This window comes from Schistocerca piceifrons, chromosome 3, assembly GCF_021461385.2.
Source record: "Schistocerca piceifrons isolate TAMUIC-IGC-003096 chromosome 3, iqSchPice1.1, whole genome shotgun sequence".
NCBI lineage: Eukaryota > Metazoa > Arthropoda > Insecta > Orthoptera > Acrididae > Schistocerca > Schistocerca piceifrons.
The window spans coordinates 117,194,366-117,210,017 of record NC_060140.1 but is presented as its reverse complement, the minus strand read 5'-3'; positions in this window follow the sequence as shown (position 1 = coordinate 117,210,017).

Sequence of the window (15,652 nt, the reverse complement as noted above, 5' to 3'; positions counted from 1 at the left end):
GGGGGGCTATTTTACCTCCGGAATGTTTTACCCAAGAGGACGCCATCATCATTTAACCATGCAGTAAAGCTGCCTGCCCTCGGGAAAAATTACGGCTGTAGTTTCCCCTTGCTTTCAGCCGTTCGCAGTACCAACACAGCAAGGCTGTTTTGGTTAGCGTTACAAGGCCAGATCAGTCAATCATCCAAACTGTTGCCCCTTCAACTACTGAAAAGGCTGCTGCTCCTCTTACTTACTGTAATAAACTCCATTAATACGAGTTGTTTGAATTGTTGTCTAGCGATTCGAGAAAACAGCTTCCTAGGCACCCTACTGTACACGAGTGGGCAGGATACTGCGTGGGGGCTTAATTATATAGAATAATGCAAATATTTTTAATTTTTGTAGCTGACTGTCCGGTTACGCTGTCTCTTAAACGGTTGGCCCTGACTAGTTTTAGTACGCAATCTGACTGCATAGAATAACAACAAAGAATGAAAGAAAATTTCCGTTAACACAATTAATTGATTAAGTCCCCAGCAACTATAAAACGTACGAAACCAAAGCACAAGTGTAACTGTTCTGTGTGTAGAAGTGTGATTCAACGTACACATCTGGCACGGTTCTTCTTCAATAAGACAAGAAATTTTAAATACCATTTATACTGAAGTAATTAAAAAAAATAGAAATACTATAATTGCGCAAGAAAACCAGAATTACACTCTAATACAAGAACACAAGCCAGATGCTTTGTTGACTGAACCTGTAATGACGCATTATTTAAGATACTGAAATAATTAAAAAAGGGAAATTTTTTACCTTCATATATATTGACGAAAAGCACTCTGATCATTACAACATCTCCATTCGAACAACATCTGCTGTCTAGCCCATCAAACAACTGCATACAACATGGCCACAAATAGCACAGCTATCAATATCCTCTCAGCAAGATCTGCACAAGCACTCACTACGACGACATCTCAACAACGACTTGACTCCTACTACTTCTCAACAAGCACTGACTACTGCCACATCTCGACAAGCACTCTCCACCACGACTTCTCGACAAGAACTGCCAGTGGAGGCGGCTGAATAATACTCTTTGGCGCAATCTCTGGCGCTGTGGCTCAGTGTAGCCACCTTTCATATGCCCTTCCTCCACGGGCCAGAATTAGATGGTATTTTTTGCCAGCATTGGTGGTGAAAATACCACCAAATTCGTCCCAAAAAAATACAGACAAAAATAAAAGATAATATTAATACGTAAATATCACATAATTAGATAAAATTTTGGCTTTGCACTGACCTTTCAATAACCTAATATATAAAATACAGTAAGCAATACAAATTCTTTCATACATGTGACTTTACATAATAGTTTACACAATACACAAAAAATCAGTTTATACAAATGTTCACATAAAATGCTTTCAATGATTCAAAAAACAAGTAGTTGATAGTTCCAGCAGTAGCACCCAGCAATGGTCAACAAGTGCAAACAGCAAGAAGTAACATCATTTCAGTAGAAACAGTTCCAACAGTGGCACCCATCAATGTTAAACAGGTGCAGACAGCAAGAAGTAACATCATTTTAGTAGAAGCAGTTCCAACAGTGGCACCCAGTAATGTTGAACAGGTGCAGACACCAACAAGTGACATTATTTGAGTAGAAGCAGTTCCATCAGTGGCACCCAGCAATGTTGAACAGGTGCACATTATATCAGTAGAAGCAGTTCCATCAGTGGCACCCAGCAATGTTGAACAGGTGCAGACACCAACAAGTGACATCATTTCAGTAGAAGCAGTTCCATTAGTGACACCCAGTAATGTTGACAGCTGCAGACAGCAACAAGTGACATCTCATCACTGGTTGAGTAGTTCCAACAGTGGCACCCAGTAATGTTGAACAGGTACACACAGCAACAAGTGACATCATTTCAGTAGAAACAGTTCCAATAGTGGAACCCAGCAATGTTGAGCTGGTGCAGACAGCAACAAGTGACATTAAGTCAGTATAAACAGTTTCATCAGTGGCCACCAGCAATGTTGAGCAGGTACAGACAGCAGTTCATAATATTCACTATCACTAATCACACTGTTCATCAGAGTTTATCAGCAGAAATTAAACATGTCCTAGTGGCACCAATCATGTAGAAAAGTGCAAGTAACAGTCCATAATATTCACTATCACTAATCACACAGCTCATCAGAGTTTATCAACAGAAATTAAACATGTCCTAGTGGCACCAATCATGTAGAAAAAGTGCAAGTAACAGTCCATAATATTCACTATCACTAATCACACAGTTCATCAGCAGAAATTAAACATTTCTAAGTGTCACACATCAATGTTGAACAGGTGCAGGTGTGAACAACAGTTTGAATACACACACAATTGCGTTTACAAAATTATTATCAATGCTCTTACACTAAACATACAAATCACAATAAACACACCAATGATATCTGATAATTGTCATATTAAATATTACAAATACACAAATAACAGTAAACCTATAATATTTATGGGTGTCAGTGCAAGCCACAACAAACAAGTAAAATAATATTTAGGAGATAGGTCGGTACCAGTTATCTGGGATTAGGAAGGGAAAACACACAAAACACACTCACTCATCTTTCGTCCATATTAGTGCTACTGTGTAATTGAATAGTGTTAACTGTGTGAATGCAATTCTGTCAAAATTTGATGTTCATCATGTGTATCAAGTAGTAGTGGCAGCAATGTATAACAGTCAATAATAGTTAGTCAATGTCATAGTCGTCATGTCAAGAACAATGTTTGCCAAGCCAAATCAAAATGTACGGTTGCTGAACAACTGTCAGTGTACTAAGATATGCAAATACTTCCTCTCTCCAAAAAAAAGTATATACTGCTTAGTGATTTAACAAAGTATGTGTGTAGACAATCTTCCTTCTACTTGAGTGTTCTAGCCTGCTATCTTCATCCTCCTTGTTCCATATAGACCAACAAAAAAAAAAAAATATGCTCCTCACTTACTTCACCTCTTATCCACCAAAACTCCAATAATCATCAGCATCACATAATCTTAATACTTCAATAATACCTCTTACGTCGATACATATAAACCTTATCATCAATAGCATTTACCTTACCTCTTGTCCAGCAAAACTCCAATAATCATCAACTTCACACAATCTCAATACCTCAATAATATCTCTTCAATACGTCGACACATATAAACCTTATCGCCAATATCATTTCCCTTCCATAACAACTCTTTCTTCTAGTCAGTCTCCTCGAACAAGTACAGATAAAATCCTAGTGCAAACTTCATCATCCCATACAATCTGTAGACACAGTGTCCACACACAACCTCTGTGTAATCCATCTGACCCAAATCTTCTACTCATTATGAATTATAAGATACATTTTGGTTACCTTGTCCATCATTAATCAAAAGAAATGCATACATGACTTCTAACAGCCTTTAGTTTGAATAACTTTCAGTAAGCAAGTGCGAATACGTAGTGTTAATGATCGTAATATTTCACAGTGTGTACATCACTTCAAAAATCATGGCAAATCAGAAGCAAACATGTGGAGTATTTCTTGTGTCAAGTGTCACTTCCTATTTCAGTTGCTCACGAAAAATGCAGTGTAATAACTGTCAATGGTCTAACCCTAGTGTTGGTATGTCATGTCGTTAGCTTCCTTCCTATTAGCATAAATTTATACAGCTTCCATAAAACCTCCAGCTCATGTGACTTCTATGAAGTTTCTTGTACTAATGTCGTTCGTCGAATTATAGCAGTTCATTTTCTTTTCTTAAAATATAAGGCACTGAGCTTAAGCAAAACATGCAATAGCGAGTAAATATACCAGTAGAGAACATAATGTCAACAAGTGGATGCAGCACAATTCCTACCATGAAGCTCTGCCAAGCAAACAATCTATAATTAATACCATAGTGTGACCTAAACTCTATGTTCGTACACAGTATATCAGCATTTCTATATACCAAATTAAAGAGTAGTTATGGCAACAAACAGAAATGTATAAATATGCAATCCATACGCACAGCAGCAAACATATATCTTACGTAATAAACAGGTCATTAGCATCATATCAGCATAAGTAAATAAATGTTCGTATGTAATCTTAATAAGTAAACATGAAGGCGCAAGCAGATAAATCACAAAGTATAACTTACATACATAACCATATCAGCACAACTAATCAGGTGACAATTATAATTTAAATAAATAAGCACAGCTGGCACATAATAAAAAAATATGACGTCAGTGAAAAAGCATAGCAGCCAGACGATGCATAATATACATAAGTAACAACCCTGTTCATTAATCAATCATTGTCAAAATCAGCTAATGTACGCAAGCACGTCGCTTCACAAGTAAATTCATAGAACATAAAATTTAGCGCAAAGTATGAATCACGTAATCGAGAGCAGCAAATTACGTCTAAAGTACGTACCTAAGTGGAATTTTATTACCTGAAAAATAAACTCAATTAATAGTTACCCTTTTTAATTTATTACTTTTTTCTTCGAAATTACATTCTTCCTGAAATTTTCTCCATAGCAAGTCGTCTTAACGTCGGACACCCACAGAATTTACCTGAAGTTCTTAAATATTTTATACAACCGTATCCTGAAAAATACTGAACGTTAATAACATAATTTATCAAGTTACTATAGCTTTATACTGAATTTATTTGGAGAAATTAGACTGTGTATTTGTTTACGGCTGTCAGTGCATTCGCACTGAGCGCTCGATCAGCTGTAGGTACGCGTGACGTAGGAAGTAATTGTTTGTGGTGAACGACTGCCTTGTGCGGCGCGCAGACTTGACTGTTGCTTTGAGTATGTGCCGCCGCCGGAACACGGCGCGGTATCCTTGCATTCTCTGCGTGTTTACATGTAGCTGTTAGTTTCTCACAAGTATGTCATTCCACAAAAATTTTAACGTTCGCTATGTGATGTATTCCCCTAGAGCGCCGAGATTTAGGAGTTTCTACTTCGACAGTGTTATCATGAATAATTTTGCGAATTCTATATGGACCGTTATAAAGCAGAAAAAATTTGCGACACAAGCCTTTTCCTTTGTGAGACAAACTATGAGACTTAATTAACACCTTTTGACCAACTGACAAGGTTTTTAAACGACCAGGACGCTTAGCTGATTTCTCTCTTCTAGCAGCCCCAGATGCAATATTTTGCAGAGCCAAGTTCACAACTTCAGAATGCCGCAGTTTCCGTGTAGGCGGAAAAGGAACGATTTCAGAAATGCGATTTGTCGGTGCTTTGTTTTTTACTATCAGTATAGGCGGTAAAGAAGTTGTTGAGTCATTAGGGAGTTCATTCAGAATATTTTGAAAAATATGAAGATACTGATCCCATGTTCTATGATTCTGATGACAATAAAGTCGACACAATTTATTGATTTCCTTCATCCATCTCTCTGAAGCGTTAGATTGAGGGTGAAAAAGTGAAATGAAAATTGGTTTAATCTTACGACGCCGTAGAGTACGAAGCCAAATTTTAGAGCGAAACTGTGATCCATTATCTGATATAAGCTTATCAACATGACCCACTTCTTTAAGAAAATGTTTGATGAAAGCATTAGATACTGAACGAGCTGTTGCTTTGCGTAAAGGTGTAAAACACACATATTTTGACGTCAACTCCACTGCTACGAAAATGTACGCAAAACCATTAGTAGAACGAACCACTGGACCGAACAAATCGACTGCAGCCATCTCCTTTAATTTCGCTGGAATGATAGGAAACAACGGTGCTCTGTGAGAAACTGTTGGCGGCTTAGCCTTTTGACATAATTTGCATTTGGCCAGAACAGATCGAATACGTTTTTCCATATTACTGAAGTAGCAATTTTCCCGTAATTTACGAAAGCATTTTCTGGGACCAAAGTGTGCATAACTGAAATGCGTATACCAAATCAGCTTATTAACCCACTCATCAGGAATACAAACTAACCAAACAGAGTTGTCGACCGATTTTCGTTTAAAAAGAATGTCACTGCGAACTAAATAATGCTGTCTAATCGCTACGCTTTCCTTTCTCCTCCACTTCTCCTTAATGTCCTTCCAGATTGGATCCTTATTTTGCTCCTTAGCGATGTCCTGGAGCGACGACGGAATAAAATTCTCAAACGCAACATCTTGAATATACATCAAACAATAATTGTTTTCTTTGCAGTCCTCCTCAGCACTTTGTTTCAAACACACAGGTGCACGTGATAAAGCATCAGCAATAATATTTGTAGAACCCTGTATGTAAACAATACTAAAGTCAAATTCCTGTAGATACAGCGCCCATCGTGACAATCTTCCATGTGTTAATTTTGTTGACATAAGAAATTCCAGAGCTCGATGATCGGTGTAAACCTTAGTATGTCTGCCAAACAGAAATGTCTGAAATTTTGTGAAAGCCCAAACAACAGCCAAAGCTTCAAGTTCCGCAATCGAATAATTCTTTTCTGATTTAGAGAGAACACGACTTCCAAATGCAATAGTCTTCTGTACTACAACGCCGTTTTCCTCTATCGCTTGAAATAAATGTGCACCTAGACCTTTGTATGATGAGTCCGTAGCCAAACAAAAATCTTTAGATAAATCCGGATGTGAAAGAAGTGGAGCAGCAACTAAAGCATCATGAAGTTGTTCAAATTCTGATTGAGCTTCCTCATCCCAACACCAATTATAATTCTTTCCAGATAGTTCACATTAACGAGGTGTGGCCAAATCGTCCAATCTAACAAAGTGTCTAAGAAAATTACAGACACCAAGGAAACTACGAACATCACGTTTTGTGGTAGGAACAGCATAATTACGAATAGCGTCTAATTTCTCTGGATCAGGAAGAATACCTTCTGTAGAAATAATGTGACCAAGAAATTTCACCTGAGAAAGACCAAATTCAGATTTTTCCAAGTTCACAGTAATGCCAACTCTTGCAAAGATACGTAATAATGAATCCAAAATTTTGTTATGCTCACTCCAAGAACGTTTAGCAATAAGAATATCGTCAACATATGATGTAATATTGTCACGTAGATAAACAGGTAAGATTTCGTTTAAACTGCGAATGAATGCTGCTGAAGATACTGTAAGTCCAAACGGTAATTTCCGAAACTGATAACAGTTACCAAAGGCTAAAAAGGCAGTATATTTTCTACAATCAGGGTGGAGTTCTATTTGCCAAAAACTTGCGCGCATATCAATCGTGGATGAAACTTTAATTCCATGGAAATGTTGAAGAAGTTCATCTAAATTTTGTGGACGGTCAGTTTCAGGAATGATGATATTATTTATCTGTATGGAATCCAGAACCAAACGAATTGACGCATCCTTTTTAAGAACGACATGTAATGGGCTGGTATAAGGACTGACTGCTGGCTCAATAATGCCTTGATCTAACATGTATTGAAGTTCACTCTTAACCTTGTCTCTGTAAGCCAAGGGAATAGCGTACGTTTTTCCTCGAAATGGTGTGTGTTCTTTTACTTTAAATAAATATTGTAAGCCTTGTACAGTTCCTGTGTGATGACCAAATACTGTAGCATGTGAAGTCAAAATTTGGTGCAGTTCTTCTCTTGCAACGTCATCTGGCACTTCAGCTTTCTTAACCTTTTCATTAATTAATTCTACGCTATTAATTATATCATCCATCGCGTCTCTGTATCTATTGTCATTGTCATGAATGAACACATTGTCGTCATAATGCTCAACGAAAACATCAGAAGTAAGAAACCTTAAACATTTTGTATCTGATTCAGATCTTGCTAAACACTCGAAAAATTTCAAACATTTCGGCATTCCGGCAACAGTCAAATTCACACTTCCTTCTTTAAAGTTCAAAATTGCCTTATGTGTGTTAAGAAACTCCATACCTAATATAATTTGTGTACTGAGTAATGGAACAATAATAAAATTAGCAGAAAATTCGTATCCTTGACAAATGAAATTTAGGTTGGTCTGTTGTTTAACTTCCACACTTTTTCCAAAAATAGCGCCTCGAATTGTAGTTTTAGAAACAGGTAACACAGGACAAGCAATAGTTCTTACACATATACGAAAAACTGATTCACTAATAACATTCCCAGAATCTAAAACCGCAGTGAACTTATTCTTACCCACATATACTTCAACAACAGGATGTAAAAATGCGTCTATAGTATTTTCCTTTTCGTCTAGCAAAATGTCTCTCATGTCTTCCAGGCGTACGTAGTGTAAAGTCGTAGTGTCATTACTTTCTGAACCGTCTATATTGCTGCCAGAAGCCGAAGCTACAAGTCATTGTCGATTGCTTGCGTCACGTCTTTGATTATTCGCGTCATTTCGCGGATCAATTTCTACTATTTGCACTTGTCTCTCTGAAGTTCTGTCACGTGGAGGATGCCAATTAGGTCCCTCCTGTCTGTTAGATGCAAATTCTCTGTTATTAAAATTTCTATTTTCCTGTCTGTTTCCATGACTACTTCTTGTGTAATTTCGACTGTCACTTCTGAAATTACTGTTAGATCTACTACCCTGGTTATTTCCGTAGTAACAATTTCTATTATTGTATGAATAATTTCTGTCTTGATGATACCGATAACTGTTTCCGTATGGTTGATCATTCCGGTAGGAATTTCCGATATTATAATTGTCTGTGTAATTTCTGTTAGAACGTCTGTTAGTGTCATAAAGCTGGTATCTATTGTCCTGTCTGTTTCGTCTGTCATTCTCAAAGTTACCCATATAACGCCCGTTGCGATCACTATCCCTTTTCTCTGAAAATCTATTGTAATTACTGTTACTGAAAAAATTACAAGAAGTCCCGTCGTCGTTGTCATACTCAAGTTCTTGTAGCAAAGTCTTAAAAGTCTCAATGTCGTCTTTACATCTTCCGGCTAAAGCAATTTGTCTTATGGATTGTGGCAGCTTAGTTAAACAAATGCGAATTAATTCAGTCGGGCTATAAGGGTTGGACAGGAACTGATTCTTTCGAATCATGTCTTCAAAGTATTCTGCCGGCGTGCGGAACTCAGACTGTTTAAAATTACGCTGCATAATCAGACTATGTTTGACTCTGTCTTGCGTGTTTTCGGACCAATATGCCGATAGAAATGCATGATAAAAATCATTTAGATTATTACAATCTATAATAAGTGCACGCATGCGCGTCGCTGGTTCGTTTTCTAAATATCCACACATAAATTCCAGTTTGTGACTTAGTGGCCAATTTAGTGGAAGTGCGTACATAAATTGATCTAGCCATGAACATGGATGTATGTCATTCTTAGAATTACGAAAGATCTCAAATTTCCGAACAGTCAAGAAGTGTTTATAGTCAAAGTTTTCTCCTCCTGGCGACAAAGACCTACCGCGACTGTCCCAGTCCGAATGTCGATTATTGTCAAGTTCACGCGCCTGGCGCTCTCTTGTTGCATCCCGTAAATGAAACAAATTATTGTCTTCAAAGCCCTCTGCTATCTGTGATTCTAAATTTCTTCTGCTGTCTTTTCCTACTATTTCGCCTTCAATTTGTTTAACTTGCTTTTGTAATGCCTCAAATTCCCTTTTAACGCGTTCATTAAATTTTCCCTGTTTTTCAACAAGCTTATTTATGTTCTGGTGCCCTTCGGTTTCTGCAAATGGTAATGGAGCTGTATCATCCGAATCTCTGTCCCCATTTAAACTAAGACTTGTCAATTTATCTGAAATCTCTTTAACTCTTTCCGATAAGTCACCTAATTGTTCTTTCTGTTTATTTACGTCTTCCGTAAGTGTCGCGACTCGGGTTTCAGTATTGACACATTTGGTAGTTAACTGTTCATATTGTTGTGTCAGGTTATTTAATCTGTCATTTGGTACGGATTCCTCGATTCTCTCAAGTATTTCTTCCTTATCATGTGCACGTTGTAATTTTAACTCTGAAAATTTTTGTACTATCACGCGATCTCTTTCTTCCTGTTCTCTATCCTGTTCCTTTTGTCTAATCTCTACTGCAATTAATCTATTATTGTGAGCATTCAAAATCGGTTGTACTTCTTCTCTGATTTCTTTCTTTAATTCATCTTTCATATTTTTGAAACATGTCCCTATTCGTGAGTCCAACCGTGTTTCCATTGTTCCCATATCAGTTCTAATTGTTCCTATTTGTAATCCCAGTGAATCTAACCGTGTTTCCATTGTTCCCATACCAGTTCTAATTGTTCCTATCTCAGTTTTAATTGTTCCTATTTGTGATCCCAGTGAGTCTAACCGTGTTTCCATTGTTCCCATACCAGTTCTAATTGTTCCTATCTCAGTTTTAATTGTTCCTATTTGTGAGGCTAACCGTGTTTCCATTCGTGCTCCCAAATTTATTATAGCACCCATCAACTGCTCCATATTAACCGGTTCGAAATTCTTTTCGCCCCTAACATTTCCCGCAAAACTAACTTCCTTCTGCATAGCCATAAAGCTATCTGTGTTCGATACTATTCCAGAATCTTCTATCATTAATCTCGTATTCTGTGAATTTTCTGATTGAGAAAAATTTTGAAATGGTTCCGGACTATCTTCCCGACTTATTAAATTGTTTTCAACTTCATCATTCATCATACTGTTCTCCTGTGTTGGCGAGTTCGCCATGTTAGCAATTTCGTCATTCTCACTATTCATCATTTTTGCCTTTTTCATTGATCGCGTAATCATTTACAAAACATACAACATTCGTCACTGTACGAAAATTACACACAATGACTCTTTATCTCCAACAATACCATTCACACGAAATGTTTCCCTCAAACACGATTAACGAACAATTGAAATAATTGCACTAAATTGTCAAACCCGTAGACAAGACAACAAAAATTAAATTCTGCAAAAAAAAATACCATTAGAAGAATGACAATTACCAAATCTACACATGCGATATAGACTACAATTACTAAACTACAGATTACTACAACAATACTACTGTCTGCTATTTTTACAATCAGAGTAATTCCAAGGGACGATCCGAAGCAGCGGTCGCCACGTGCGTGGGGGCTTAATTATATAGAATAATGCAAATATTTTTAATTTTTGTAGCTGACTGTCCGGTTACGCTGTCTCTTAAACGGTTGGCCCTGACTAGTTTTAGTACGCAATCTGACTGCATAGAATAACAACAAAGAATGAAAGAAAATTTCCGTTAACACAATTAATTAATTAAGTCCCCAGCAACTATAAAACGTACGAAACCAAAGCACAAGTGTAACTGTTCTGTGTGTGGAAGTGTGATTCAATGTACACATCTGGCACGGTTCTTCTTCAATAAGACAAGAAATTTTAAATACCATTTATACTGAAGTAATTAAAAAAAATAGAAATACTATAATTGCGCAAGAAAACCAGAATTACACTCTAATACAAGAACAGAAGCCAGATGCTTTGTTGACTGAACCTGTAATGACGCATTATTTAAGACACTGAAATAATAAAAAAAAGGGAATTTTTTTACCTTCATATATATCGACGAAAAGCACTCTGATCATCACAATATCTCCATTCGAACAACATCTGCTGTCTAGCCCATCAAACAACTGCACACAACATGGCCACAAATAGCACAGCTATCAATATCCTCTCAGCAAGATCTGCACAAGCACTCACTACGACGACATCTCAACAACGACTTGACTCCTACTACTTCTCAACAAGCACTGACTACTGCCACATCTCGACAAGCACTCTCCACCACGACTTCTCGACAAGAACTGCCAGTGGAGGCGGCTGAATAATACTCTTTGGCGCAATCTCTGGCGCTGTGGCTCAGTGTAGCCACCTTTCAATACTACACGATGGACTAGAGGGTGTGAGTGAGTTACAGTTAGGGGAGCTTGTGGGAATTTGAGGTGAGTTGCATGTTTGCATGAAAAAATTATTGGGAATATTTTTAAAGGTGCTGATGAAAATAAAAGAGATAGCTGGTACTCCATCTTTTAAATAATCAGGATCATACTCGCATTTTTTGTGCATTTTTCCACTAATGCCTACCAAACACATTGAAATTTACTTCACTCGCAAAATGTGAGTTGCATACTGTCGTTGCCAGTCGTTCCTGCGTTAAATAGGAGCTTGTACAGGAGAACAACTATTAGTTGTCGACAGACTGCGTTAAAATATTGCACGGCTTTCCAGTTGGTGAATGATGTTGTTGCAGCTGTGTTAATCTTGATATTTCTTCACTAATTGGAAATGGTTAGTCGTCATTAATATTGGTTTCTTTCTGATCTCAGGGTGTGGCAACTGCTATCTTTCTTTGCGATAAGACGCCACAATTTACTGTCTTTAAAATTCGTCATAAAACAGGGTTCGTAGCAGAACGAACTAATTACTTCGTACTATCTTTCTCTCTTTAACTTTGATGAATTTATCAATGAATAAAGGCGATAATCTTTAAGCAATTCCTGTCCAAATTAATTTTACACTCTTGCAAGTGCGAGGGCTGTTCAATAAAGAACGATGATAATTTGTTTACGGTCATAATTTCTCGAGCTAAAATTTAGTCTTATGATATTCTGTTAACTTAAAGTGCAACAAACACGCCGTAATAGTTTCATTGTTGGGACTCCTGGTTCCCGGCTGTGAGAGGCAGGCAAGGTCAGACATATTCAGTATCGCCTACCGCTGCAATGGAGGTACCACGAGAGGAACAATTTGCGGCTTTGAAATTCTGATTTCGTCTCAACAAATATTCAGCTGAGGCCCATACGATGTTACAGGAGACCTATGGAGAGTCTGTTCTTCCCTACAGGACAGCTCGAAGGTGGTTTAAAATGGTTAAAGAGGGGAGACAATCAGTTTCAAAGGAAGGTGGACCCGTTGCTCCTGTTACTGCTCATACGGAAGAAAACATCAACATTGCGGCTGTCATTGTGAGAGAGGATCGATGAATTACCTTAAGATCACTTTCTGAAATACTGAACATTTCATTGGGTGCCACCCACACATTGGTGACAGAAAAATTACACATGACACCTGTTTGTGCGCGATGGGTTCCAAGACTGTTGATTCCCGAACAAAAGGTCTGCATGCAATTAAAGTTGATGTTAGAGGAAGATCCGGAGTTTCTTTCAAATGTACTCAGTGCTGATGAAACTTGGCTACATCATTTTGATGCTGAGAGCAAACAGCAAAGCTCAGTGTGGAAATCTCCTTCATCACCAACCCCCAAAAAAGCAAAAGTGGTTGCTTTTGCTGGGAAAGTTATGGTCATCTCATTCTTTGATATTCATGGAATGGTTTATCAGCATGTTGTACCTGTACACACATCAGTAACTGGACAATACCACAGGGATGTCCTGAAAACACTGCAAGTCGCAAGGCGCAAGGCGCAAAAGACCACATTTCCGTAAAGCGGGTTGGATGCTGCACTACGATAATGCGGGGCCATATATTGCCAATGATGTTGCTGAATGTCTTGCAAAATCAACGTGAAGTGCACCCCTCACCCTCCCTATAGTCCAGATTTACCCCATCTGAGTTTTTTCTATTCCCTAACATGAAGAAACGCCTTCGTGGGAGTCATTATCAATCATCAGAAGCAGCGGTGAGGGCTGCAGAGGCAATTTTGAAGGACCTCTCAAAAAATGGTTTTCAGCATGTGTTTGAAGCCTGGCAGAAGCACTGGGACAGGTGCATCGCAGTCGTTGGAGACTGCTTTGAAAGGACCATCAGAGTTATGAGGATGAGTCAGGGTTTGTTGTCAAAAAAATTATTATCATTCTTTATTGGACAGCACTCGTAATTTAAGTTATTTCTGCGAGTTACTATACAGTCCACGTTCATTAATGCTGTCAGTCTAAGATCTTACACGAATGTTCACTTTCGTCCGATTTGATGAAATAATGACGATCTCTGTAGCCATCAAAAATAATTAAGTTTTCACAGTTTGAGTTCTGAAATAATTCCTGTCCACTGAAACTAATTATCTCACTTACCTGAATTCACTAAAAAAATTAATCATCAGTTCTTTTTAATACTAAAACTTTTCCCTTTCACGAAGATAATTGCTTTTAGATGAGGTGGAAGGTACTTCTCAAATTAAAGTTTTGAATACCTTCGCTCTAAATGTTTTCACAAGTCGTAACCGCTCACACGAACTAACACAATACAGACACCGTGAGACAGGATGAACTGAGATAAAATGACAGAAATGAGAGCGGGACACCATTGTCTCGACTATTTGTAGACTTATACAAAAGTTGACTTAACTATAACTACCCACGCCTAGAAGTTCTTGGTACGATACTTTGAAATGGTTAAAAAAATGTTCAAATGTGCGTGAAATCTTATGGGATTTAACTGCTAAGGTCATCAGTCCCTAAGCTTACACAGTACTTAACCTAAATTATCCTAAGGACAAACACACACACCCATGCCCGAGGGAGGACTCGAACCTCTGCCGGGATCAGCCGCACAGTTCATGACTGCAGCGCCTGAGACCGCTCGGGTGAAATGGTTATTCTTAAATAATTCACGATTATACAAACATACTAACGAAATCATCTAAAATAATGGCTTATGGCCGTATAAGAATGCTTTCAATGTGCTTCCGTTTTTTCTTTAATAATATACCAGGAACACAAACAACGTTCAACTTTATTTTCTGAAACATATTTCCAGTGTTCCCGAATCCATGCTGTCCTATTCGCTGCCACCGATACACGCCGCACTACGTTCAGTACAGCTCTTCTACACAAGCACCGAAGGAATGGCGCAAGCACAACCTCACGTATTACTTACCGTTGCGGATGGACCAGGTTGTACATAAGCTACGATTAGGTCTCACCTCTGATTACGACTGTCCCTGCTGACCCATTTCGCAAGTCGTCCGCACCTGCTGTTGGCCTCAGACTTCAGATTGTCGGAGAGCTGCAGAATCGTGACGTCAGAAGCGTGGGTGCTCAGTCACGAGATATGCTTTACGCTAACTGCGTCGACAAGTTACCGAGAAGTGCGCCCTTCATTTTCCATTGCCAGTGCAGCGTACCTTCGCTATGTAACCCGCAAACACTCGCGACGGCCTCCTGTTCTATCAAACAGGGACTGGATACCAATTGTCTGTCGTGACAATCCCTTACCGCCCTTGAGGACGCAGTGGCCCAGTTTGGCGGTCAGGCAGTATATTGGCGTAATAGTTGGCCCACTCAAGCAAGGACTAAATTTATTCTACTGCTATAACAGACGGCCTACTTACAGTGAGTTTTGTACTGACAACAAGCAGGTCGCGGGTTTAGATCACTGTCCGCTGCTTCGGCCAGCGGTGAACAACGTTCCCGTCGAGAGCGGCGCCGTTCTTTATGGCTGTGCAACGCCAACTGTCGGCTGTAGCCGGTTTGGCACCGGGAGAAATCGCCAAGTGAGGTAACACAAGCCGCTGCACCGCATTTCTCCTCTAACATTCGGCTTTGCACGGTGCTTGATCGCATTCCAGTTTTGCATGCACTCCCACAAGTAACCAATGCAGTTCCCACGACACAACAGGCTGTTCCAAAAACCTACAACCGATTTCACAACGCTACGGATTCTCCATGAGAGCTGCTGCTACGGTCGCAGGTTCGAAACCTGCCTCGGGCATGGATGTGTGTGACGTCCTTAGGTTAGTTAGGTTTAAGTAGTTCTAAGTCTAGGGGA